The following is a 10913-nucleotide window of genomic DNA, read 5'->3' on the forward strand; positions in this document are numbered from 1 at the left end:
TAGAGCTTTCACTCTCCTTGATCATATTGCATCATACTCCTCTCTTGATCCTTGAAAACTTCCTCCACACCAAACTCGAAACAACTCATTAGAGGGTTAGTGCATAATAAAAATTAACATGTTCAGAGGTGACACAATCATTCTTAACACTTCTGGACATTGCATAAAGCTACTGGACATTAATGGATCAAATAAATTCATCCAACATAGCGAAAGAGGCAATGCGAAATAAAAGGCAGAATCTGTCAAAACAGAACGATCCGTAAAGATGGATTTTATTAAGCCACCAGACTTGCTCAAATGAAAATGCTCAAATTTAATGAAAGTTGCGTACATATCTGAGGATCATGCACGTAAATTGGCTTAATTTTCTGAGCTACCTACTGGGAGGTAGACCCAGATTCGTGGCAGCAAAGAAATCTGGAACTGCGCAGTAATCCAAATCTAGTACTTACTTTACTATCAAAGACTTTACTTGGGACAACAAAACATAAAACTAAGATAAGGAGAGGTTGCTACAGTAGTAAAAAACTTCCAAGACTCAAATATAAAACAAAAATACTGTAGTAAAAACATGGGTTGTCTCCCATAAGCGCTTTTCTTTAACGCCTTTCAGCTAGGCGCGAAAGTGTAACTCAAGTAACATCGAGAGATGAAGCATCAACATCATAATTTGTTCTAATAATAGAATCATAAGGTAACTTCATTCTCTTTCTAGGGAAGTGTTCCATACCTTTCTTGAGAGGAAATTGATATTTAATATTACCTTCCTTCATATCAATAGTAGCACCAACGGTTCGAAGAAAAGGTCTTCCCAATATAATGGGGCAAGATGCATTGCATTCAATATCCAAGACAACAAAATCAACGGGGACAAGGTTATTGTTAACCATAATATGAACATTATCAACTTTCCCCAAAGGTTTCTTTTTAGCATTATCGGCGAGATTAACATCCAGATAACAGTTTTTCAATGGTGGCAAGTCAAGCATATCATAGACTTTTTTAGGCATAACGGAAATACTTGCACCAAGATCACATAAAGCATTACAATCAAAATCTTTGACTCTCATTTTAATGATGGGCTCCCAACCATCCTCTAGCTTTCTAGGAATAGAAGTTTCAAGTTTCAGTTTCTCTTCTCTAGCTTTTATGAGAGCATTTGTAATATGTTTTGTGAAAGCCAAGTTTACGAGCGCTAGCATTAGGACTTTTAGCAAGTTTTTGCAAGAACTTTATAACTTCAGAGATGTGGCAATCATCAAAATCTAAATCATTACAATCTAAAGCAATGGGATTATCATCCCCAAGGTTGGAAAAAATTTCAGCAGCTTTATCACGGAGCGAGCTTTCAGCTAATTTTGCGCGCTTTGCACTAGGAGTAGAAGCATTGCCAACACCAATTATTTTACCATTGATAGTAGGAGGTACAGCAACATGTGAATCATTAGCATTGTTAGTGGTGGTAATAGTCCAAACTTTAGCTACATTTTCCTTTTTAGCTAGTTTTTCATTTTCTTCTCTATCCCACCTAGCACGCAGTTCAGCCATTAATCTTATATTCTCATTAATTCTAACTTGGATGGCATTTGCTGTAGTAACTATTTTATTTTCAATATCCTCAGGTTTAGCGGCCATTTTATTAATTAAAGAAGATTGTGACGCAGACATGTATGAGATTCGGGTTTCAGCATTTGCATGTTTAGTTTGCAACCCAGAAATCTCCATATTCAGATTTTCAAGTTGATTTCCTATATTCTTCAACAAGGTAGATTGCTCTTTCATAGTTTTAGTAAACAATTTATTTTGCTCATATTGTGATTGCATAAAGCTCTTGGTGGATCTTTCAATTTCTAACATCTTTTCCTCATTAGGTGAAACATATCTACTATAAGAATTACCATTAGTAGGATATGGTCTAGAATTTTGAGCAACCAATGAAGCTAACGGAACATTATTAGGATCAACATTAGTCCTACCATTAACAAGCATAGACATAATAGCGTCAATCTTATCACTCAAGGAAGAGGATTCTTCAACAGAATTTACCTTCTTACCTTGTGGAGCTCTTTCCGTGTGCCATTCGGAGTAATTAACCATCATATTATCAAGAAGCTTTGTTGCTTCACCAAGAGTGATGGACATAAAGGTACCTCCAGCAGCTGAATCCAATAAATTCCGCGAAGAAAAATTTAGTCCTGCATAGAAGGTTTGGATGATCATCCAAGTAGTCAGTCCATGGGTTGGACAATTTTTAACCAGAGATTTCATTCTTTCCCAAGCTTGAGCGACATGTTCATTATTCAATTGTTTAAAATTCATTATGCTACTCCTCAAAGATATAATTTTAGCAGGGGGATAATATCTACCAATAAAAGCATCCTTGCATTTAGTCCATGAATCAATACTATTCTTAGGCGAGAGATAGCAACCAATCTTTAGCTCTTCCTCTTAATGAGAAAGGAAACAATTTTAATTTTATAATGTCACCATCTACATCTTTATACTTTTGCATTTCACATAGTTCAACAAAATTATTGAGATGGGCAGCAGGCATCATCGGAACTAACACCGAGAAAATTGCTCTCGCATAACAAGATTCGAGTAAAGCGAGGTTTAATTTCAAAGAATTCTGCTTGTAGTAGCGAGGTGGAGCAATAGGTGTGCATAGGAAATCATTATTATTTGTGCTAGTGAAGTCACACAACTTAGTATTTTCAGGGTTGGCCATTTTAGCAGTAGTAAATAAAGCAAACTAGATAAAGTAAATGCAAGTAAACTATTTTTTTGTGTTTTGATATAGCAAACAAGACAGTAAATAAAGTAAAGCTAGCAACTAATTTTTTTGTGTTTTGATATAAGTGCATCAAACAAAGTAGTAAATAAAATAAAGCAAGACAAAAACAAAGTAAAGAGATTGAGAAGTGGAGACTCCCCCTGCGGCGTGTCTTGATCTCCCCGGCAACGGCGCCTAGAAAATATGCTTGATGGCGTGTATTTCACACGTTCGTTGGGCAACCCCAAGAGGAAGGTATGATGCGCACGAGCAGCAAGTTTTCCCTCGAAAGAAACCAAGGTTTATCGAACCAGGAGGAGCCAAGAAGCACGTTGAAGGTTGATGGTGGCGGGATGTAGTGGGGCGCAACACCAGGGATTCCGGCGCCAACGTGGAACCTGCACAACACAACCAAAGTACTTTGCCCCAACGAAACAGTGAGGTTGTCAATCTCACGGGCTTGCTGTAACAAAGGATTAACCGAATTGTGTGGAAGATGATTGTTTGCAGAGAAAACAAGTAAAAACAAGTATTGCAGCAGATTTGTATTTCAGTATTAAAGAATGGACCGGGGTCCACGAGTTCACTAGAGGTGTCTCTCCCATAAGATAAAAGCATGTTGGGTGAACAAATTACAGTCGGGCAATTGACAAATAGAGAGGGTATAACAATGCACATACATGTCATGATAAGTATAGTGAGATTTAATTGGGCATTACGACAAAGTACATAGACCGCCATCCAAGCTGCATCTATGCCTAAAAAGTCCACCTTCGGAGTTATCGTCCGAACCCCTTCCAAGTATTAAGTTGCAAAGCAACGAGACAATTGCATTAAGTATGGTGCGTAATGTAATCAACAACTACATCCTCGGACATAGCGCCAATGTTTTATCCCTAGTGGCAACAAGACACAGCACAACCTTAGAACTTTACATCACTCGTCCTGGTGTCAATGCGAGCATGAACCCACTATCGAGCATAAATACTCCCTCTTGGAGTTAAAAGCAAAAACTTGGCCAGAGCCTCTACTAGTAACGGAGAGCATGCAAGATCATAAACAACACATATGTAATAACTTGATAATTAACATAACATGGTATTCTCTATCCATCGGATCCCGACAAACACAACATAGAGTATTACGGATAGATGATCTTGATCATGTTAGGCAGCTCACAAGATCCAACAATGAAGCACAATGAGGAGAAGACAACCATCTAGCTACTGCTATGGACCCATAGTCCAGGGGTGAACTACTCACTCATCACTCCGGAGGCGACCATGGCGGTGTAGAGTCCTCCGGGAGATGAATCCCCTCTCCGGAAGGGTGCCGGAGGAGATCTCCAGAATCCCCCGAGATGGGATCGGCGGCGGCGGCGTCTCAGTAAGGTTTTCCGTATCGTGGTTTTTCGCATCAGGGGTTTCGCGACGGAGGCTTTAAGTAGGCGGAAGGGCAGAGTCGGGGGCGACGAGGGGCCCACACCACGGGCGGCGCGGGCCCCCTTGGCCGCGCCGCCTTGTGGTTTGGCCACCTCGTGGCCCCACTTCGTATGCTCTTCGGTCTTCCGGAAGGTTCGTGGCGAAATAAGCCCCGGGTCTTCGTTTCGTCCAATTCGAGAATATTTCGTTACTAGGATTTACGAAACCAAAAACAGCGAAAAACGACAGTGGCACTTCGGCATCTTGTTAATAGGTTAGTTCCAGAAAATGCACGAATATGACATAAAGTGTGCATAAAACATGTAGGTATCATCAATAATATGGCATAGAACATAAGAAATTATCGATACGTCGGAGACGTATCAATGCCACTTCTAATCTTGTCACGTGCGGAGGCATTGAGTTGACGGTTGTAGAATTCGGTGGAGGTCAACCGAATGGGATCTTGTGGTTCCCGATATCCATGAACAATGATCTCCCACAACTCCACACTGCAGCTGCGAATATGAGATTCCATAGAAGATTTCCAAAAAGGAAAGTGAGTTCCATCAAAATGGGGAACATTCCCACTATGGTTGATATGAGGCATGGGTGAAGTGTTTTTGGGATAGTTATGATTAACCTCATGGAAATCCCCTAGAGAGGCCGAGGCCGTACTAGGAGGAGGTCCACTAGTTAATTTCTTAAGCATGGAAGACATTTCTGTCATTTGGTTTTGTAGCTCATCCTCCTTTTCTTCTTCTCGGCATCATATGCCAAGAATCTAGATTTCATCTCTTTAACCAAAAGGTTAGAGTCGTCATCTAGACCCTCGAAGAGTTTATCCATCTCACTCTTAAGGCGGTGAAGCCCTTAATAAGAGTCCAGAGCTACGATACCAATTGAAAGTATAGAGATGGTAAACCTAGAGGGGGTGAATAGGTTTGTACAAGTTTTAATTCTTTCTTTGCAATATTAGGCTTTGCGGAATATAAAGGTGAGCCTAATGCAAACTAGGTGAAGCAACCTATATGAGGATACAACTAACTAGAGCACGAAGGCTCTCATAGGCAGTTAAATCACAAGTAAGGAGTTCGGTTAGAGATAACCGATAGCACGCAGAGACGAGGATGTATTCCCGTGTTCCCTTGCTTTGCAACAAGGTACGTCACGTTTGGAGGGGTGGAGGTCCCACGAAGGATTCCCCACGCCACGAAGGATCACCCTATTCTCCGGAGCCTATCCCACGAAGGAATAGCTCACTCACTTGTGGTAGACTTTGAGGCAGCCTCCAAACCTTCACAATCTTGCCCGGAGCAAATCCACAGCCCGGATGCTTCCGGACTCCTCTTGCCCACCAAGGGTTTCCAAGGAACCCTAGGAAGCAAGCTTCTCGATGAATACAAGGGGGAATGAGATTTGGCTTGGTAGAACAGTAGATCGGGTCCTCCTCTAGCGATTCCCCGGAGGGATTTGAGTTTGGGTGGAGGAGGAGGTAGTGTCGTCGTGGTGAACGAGCAGATGCCATAGGATGGCTTAAGTTGGGGCCGAATGTACGTACGAGGATTCGGGGGAGGGTTTGCGATTAGATGGGAAGAACTTCCGGATGCTTTCCTCAAGAACACAACCAAAGGCCGGTACACAAGAAGAGAGACAAGAGGAAGAACTCTTTACTAGATCGCTAGCTTCATTGATCTCAACATGGTTACAAGTTCTTGTTCACCGATCTCTTTGTGGTCTCGCGCCTGTAGGAGGCGATACCCCTCTCCTTATATAGGGGAGAGGGTGGCTTACATCGGAAGAAACCCTAATGGCATCTTTGACTAGACAAACTACTTTACAAAGCTACTTTAATCATAGATGACACCGGAGTCCTCTTTAATCGGGGCGCCGACGTCCTCCGGCTTCTTTGACCGTCACCCTTCTCTTTATCGTCGGCCCTTCGTCTAAAGTTACTTTGCTTAGCTCATCTTTGTCTTCTAGCTGCGGAGAGAATCTTTGACCGAGTCCTCGCCGACAGGCTCTCCTTTCCGGTATCTTCTTTACCGGGTTCCGGCATACCCCCTTGGGGATACCGGCCTAGCTTTGCTTTCCCAAATTCCTACCGAGGCTTCCGGTAAGAACATTAAACCGGTATCTCGATGGCTCAAACCATCCGGTTTGGCATGCCTTTGGCATACCGGGGGTTATCCCCCAACATTAGTCCCCGAAGCTGGTATAGCCTGGAGGATTCTATCCTACAGACCATGCCAAGTTCTCATCTCCTTAGGATACCGGTTTAATTACTCATGTCTTGAGCTTAGTTCCGGCACCTTTACCCTTGTTCTTTCTCTTCTCTTTGCAAGGCTCGTTCCGGCATCTCTCTTTTCCGGTATCATGTGTCTTTACTGCTTCCTCGGCGAAGTCGAGAATATCTCGGGCCCCGCGCCTGACAGAGACATGCGCACTGTGACTGTCGCGCCAGTGTCAGTTGTCATATCGCTTCGACTCCCGCGCGCTCATTTAATGGAACGCAGCGGATCCCACTACCTCTTCGGGATCCCGTGTGCGCCTCCGTGTGGCTCCCTATTTTCTCGCGTGTACTCCCCCGCCACGTGGCGGCCCAAGGCGCGAACCGTCGCGGGCCGCGAGGCGAACCGCCGCGGCCCAGCGGTTTCCTGCCCACCTTCTCTCCCCTTTATAAACACAACCGCCCCTTCTTCTTCATCTTCTTCGCATTCTCCTCCTTCGCGCACGAGAGCTCCACGCCTTTGCGCCTCCGCCGCTCTCCGTCCGCCGTCGCTCGTTCAAGCTCCGGCGCCCGGCGAACTCACGCCGTGCCTCCGCCGGACTTCGCTGTGCGGAGATCTTCGGCAGCAACTTCATTGCTCCCGCCGCATTTGTGCTTCTTCGCAAGCTTCTCCGCCTCGCCGTCGACGGTGCTCCCCGGCGACCGCAGGTCCGCTCCGCCGCCAGCAAACACTTCCCTCAGCGACTCCGCCGCTCAAGGTTGGTACCAATCTCGTTTCACTCGTCCTCTGATTGCTTTCCAGATCTTGGGTCTTTAGTGTTCTTATTTCCTCTTTTTCTTTGGTTTTCTTCTTACTCGTAGATCTTCACGCGGGGTCCAAGTCTGGGATTCTTGTTTTTTCGCCTCCCCTTGCAATGTCTGACGAGGAATCCTCCTCTGCATCTTCTTCTTCCCTTTCTCTCAAGCGCCGTAGACCATCTCCCGGTGAATCCACGGCTTCAGATCCGATGGAGACCGATTCTGGCAATCAGCAGGAATCCGGTAGCCATCAAGAGTCCGATGGCCACCTAGAATCCGGTAGCTTTAGCCGGGCTTCCGGTAGCCCAACCTCTAGCAGCTCCGGCCAATCTTCCGGCGAGGAGCCTTCCCCAATCACCCGCGGAGCCTGGATGGGTTCCGGTGTTACCGAATTCGAGATCGATTGGTTATACCGGTCTCGACGGATTCGGAAGGAGTTTCTTGCCGGATTCCGGATGGCGAAATCGAACCGGATCCCGAAGATGACGAATATGTTGTCTTTCTTGCTCACTTTGAGCGTGGCTTCGGCCTTCCCGCCTCCCCTTTTTTCCGGGAGTTTCTAGATTTTTACAAACTCCAACCTCACCACCTTCCTCGGCAACGCCATTTTCTACCTCTCTTGCTACGCCACCTTCATGGAGGCCTATATCGGCATTCGTCCCACTCGTGAGACGTTTGCCCGCTTCTTTGCTCTTCGGATCAATTCCGTTCGGGGCAAGGATATTCCTAAACCCAAGCCCCCGTTCGGTGCGGGTCTTGCATTATCGGCTCCCGTCAAGGGAGCCCCTTTTTAAGTTTTCCGGCCTCGAATCTTGCCGGTTGTGGCAAGGGACTTTCTTCTACGTGAAGAACACCGGCCGCGCCGATCTCATCGATCTTCCTCCCTTCGAAGCGGGCCCCCCCAGCAGGACCAACTGGAGCTACAACCCGAAGTCGGATCACGCTGAAACCAGCCGGGTGGTACGCTTCTTGACCTCTTTGAAGAAGGAGACCAAGATCTGCTCGGATGATATCATCCGCACTTTTATTTCGCGTCGGGTGCTTCCTCTAAAGCGCCGCGCACATAGGATGAGCGAGATGTATGGCCCAGGCGATCCTACCAAGATCACAGGCCGTCCTCTTAGCAAAAGGGATGTTGTTCGCAAGGCTAAGCAGATTTGCCAAAGTGCTATGCCATCTGATTGGGAATGGGGCCTTCTTCCCCTCAGCACTGATAATCCTCCGACCCAAGAAGTAAGGGATTATGCGACTGGGGTTGTTTTTGGCCGGTAGCTTTCTGCTCTCGCTTACTTTTTTCATGTTTCAGGCCAAGGACCGCTTCCCCCTCATTGAAGCAGAGCGGCGTGGACCTTGCCAGCCTCGCGCCCTTGACTCCTTTGACCCGGATCCTTACATTTTCTGGAAGGACTTGAAAATGGGCAAGACTCCGGCAGCGCACCTTGGCCGGTCTCCGCCGAAGCCAACCGGGTCCGCTGACGACTTGACCACGCTTGAGGTATTTTCTTTTCCGGTTTCCTTTACCTTCCGTTATCGTTTTCCTGTGAATTGCTTCTTAGCCAAACTTAATTCATAGATCCATGAGCGCGTGCCGCCCCTGCGCGCCGAGGCCGGCTCTGAGTTTGTGGACAAGCTCATGGCCCAGGGCCAAAAGAACAAGCAGCCGGCACTCGATGCCGGTGCCGGCCAGTGCACGTCCCTCCAAGCGCTTCCCGGACTCGAGCCCGTGGGGGAGAAGCAGGTGGGCATGCGTCGCTACGGGCGCAAGGCGATGCCAACCTCTTCCGGGTAAGTTACTCATTTTCCGGCTTGCCTCTTTTTTGCCAAGTTCTTTTTCCGTTGCTTTTTTCCAAGCTGTCTTTCTTTCTTTTTCTCAGCCCTCGCGCTCAAGCTTGGCCCAAGGCCATCGGGCTCTGAAGATTCCGCAAGGACTTCAACCCCTCCTCCTCGCTCAAGCCGGCACCACCTGGTGCCGGCAACATCTCTGCCTCCCTTTCGGGGGGCACAACAAATTCGGGGCGTGCGGCCCCTTCATCATCGGATCACCGCACGGAGGAGGATCCTTCCTTCCCTCCCGAGACCCGGGATACCGGCGCCGACGAACATCGGCGCCGGCGAAGAAGAAGCTGCCGGGCGGGCGGAGCCTCTAGCTCCTCCCGTCCTTGAAAAGACAACAACTTCCGTGCCGGAATCTTCCGCGCCGGAAGGCTCCAAACCGGGTGATGCGCCCAGCGCTCCTCCGTCTCCACGCTCCCTCCTGATGCCGCCGCCAGGTGCTCCTCGCGCCAAGCCCCTCGGGGCCGCTTCTACCGCACCGCCGCCCAAGACCTCCAAGCTCATCAAGGGGAAGGCGACGGCTTCTAGCGCCCCTTCCGGCGGCCAGCAGCCCTTGGTGCTGCACGTCGCCAAGGCCGCCAAAGATGCCGCCACGAAGGACACCGGCCTCCTTGGCCGCATCACAGAGTTCAAGCGCCAAGGCCGAGACCTAGGGCACCTTCTGCCCTATGCCCAAAAGTGGAACGCCGCGGACATGACTCCGGCGACCCGCGGCCTGGGCAAGGACAGAGCTGCCGGCTCCCGACCCTGTCGGGGACCGGTCTTCCGAGGAGCACTTTATGCGGCTTCGCAGCGCCGTTAAAGAGCTCGACAGCGCGTGGTACGACTCCACGAACAATCTGATGGTATGTTTTGCTAACTTGTCTCAATCTTCTTAGCGCAAAACTTAGCTTAAAACGCGCAAAACCGGCACTGCCAGTCCCCGAGTTTCGGGTTAAGAACCTTGTTCTTAGCGCAAAACTTAGCTTAAAAACTTAGCGCAAAACCGGCATCGCCGACTCCCGAGTTTCGGGTTAAGAACCTTGTTCTTAGCGCAAAACTTAGCTTAAAAACTTAGCGCAAAACCGGCACTGCCAGTCCCCGAGTTCCGGGTTAAGAACCTTGTTCTTAGCGCAAAACCGGCACTGCCAGTCCCCGAGTTTCGGGTTAAGAACCTTGTTCTTAGCGCAAAACTTAACTTAAAATCTTCTTTTTCTTGAACAGCTCACGGCTGACGCTCGGAAGGCCCTCTTCGAGGAGCTTCTATGGGAGCATCGGGAGCTCGCTGAGGCACACGACAAGTGCCAAGGTAAATTTTTGTTCTGCCGGCATCTTTCATACCGGAAACCTTTTTCTTCTAACTGACCTTCACAATTTCTTCTTAACAGTGATCCCGGAAGCTTCCATCGATGCTCTCAAGGAGCAGCTGGCCACCGCCCAACGTACGATTCTCTCCTTTTTCCTTTAAACTTGGTTTCTTTTCCATTTTTACTAGTATAACCTTGTTAACACTTTTTTTCCGGTTACAGGGGAGAAGGACCAGCTCATCCGGCAGCAGAAGGAGGAGCTGGATGCCCTCGAGACCAGCCACCGGAAGCTCAAGACCCAGCTCATCCAACTGGGGCTTGACCATGCCAAGGCCCTCGAAGCCGCCGCAGGCCGATGCGGCGGCCAAGATGGAGGAGGCTCGGGAGGACGCCGCCAACGCCAACGTGGTGCCGCTGGTCGAGCCGGGAGGAGGCGGCCAAGGCCCGAAGGGTGCCGAGGAGAAGGCCGCACGGCCGGAGGAGGAGCATAAGGAATGCGATCGGTTGATCCCTGCGACCGACGCCCTCGCCCATCGTAAGTTCTTGTAATATCCCGAGGATTTGGGGTT

The sequence above is a fragment of the Lolium rigidum genome, chromosome 2 (genome assembly GCF_022539505.1).
Source record: "Lolium rigidum isolate FL_2022 chromosome 2, APGP_CSIRO_Lrig_0.1, whole genome shotgun sequence".
Taxonomy (NCBI): domain Eukaryota; kingdom Viridiplantae; phylum Streptophyta; class Magnoliopsida; order Poales; family Poaceae; genus Lolium; species Lolium rigidum.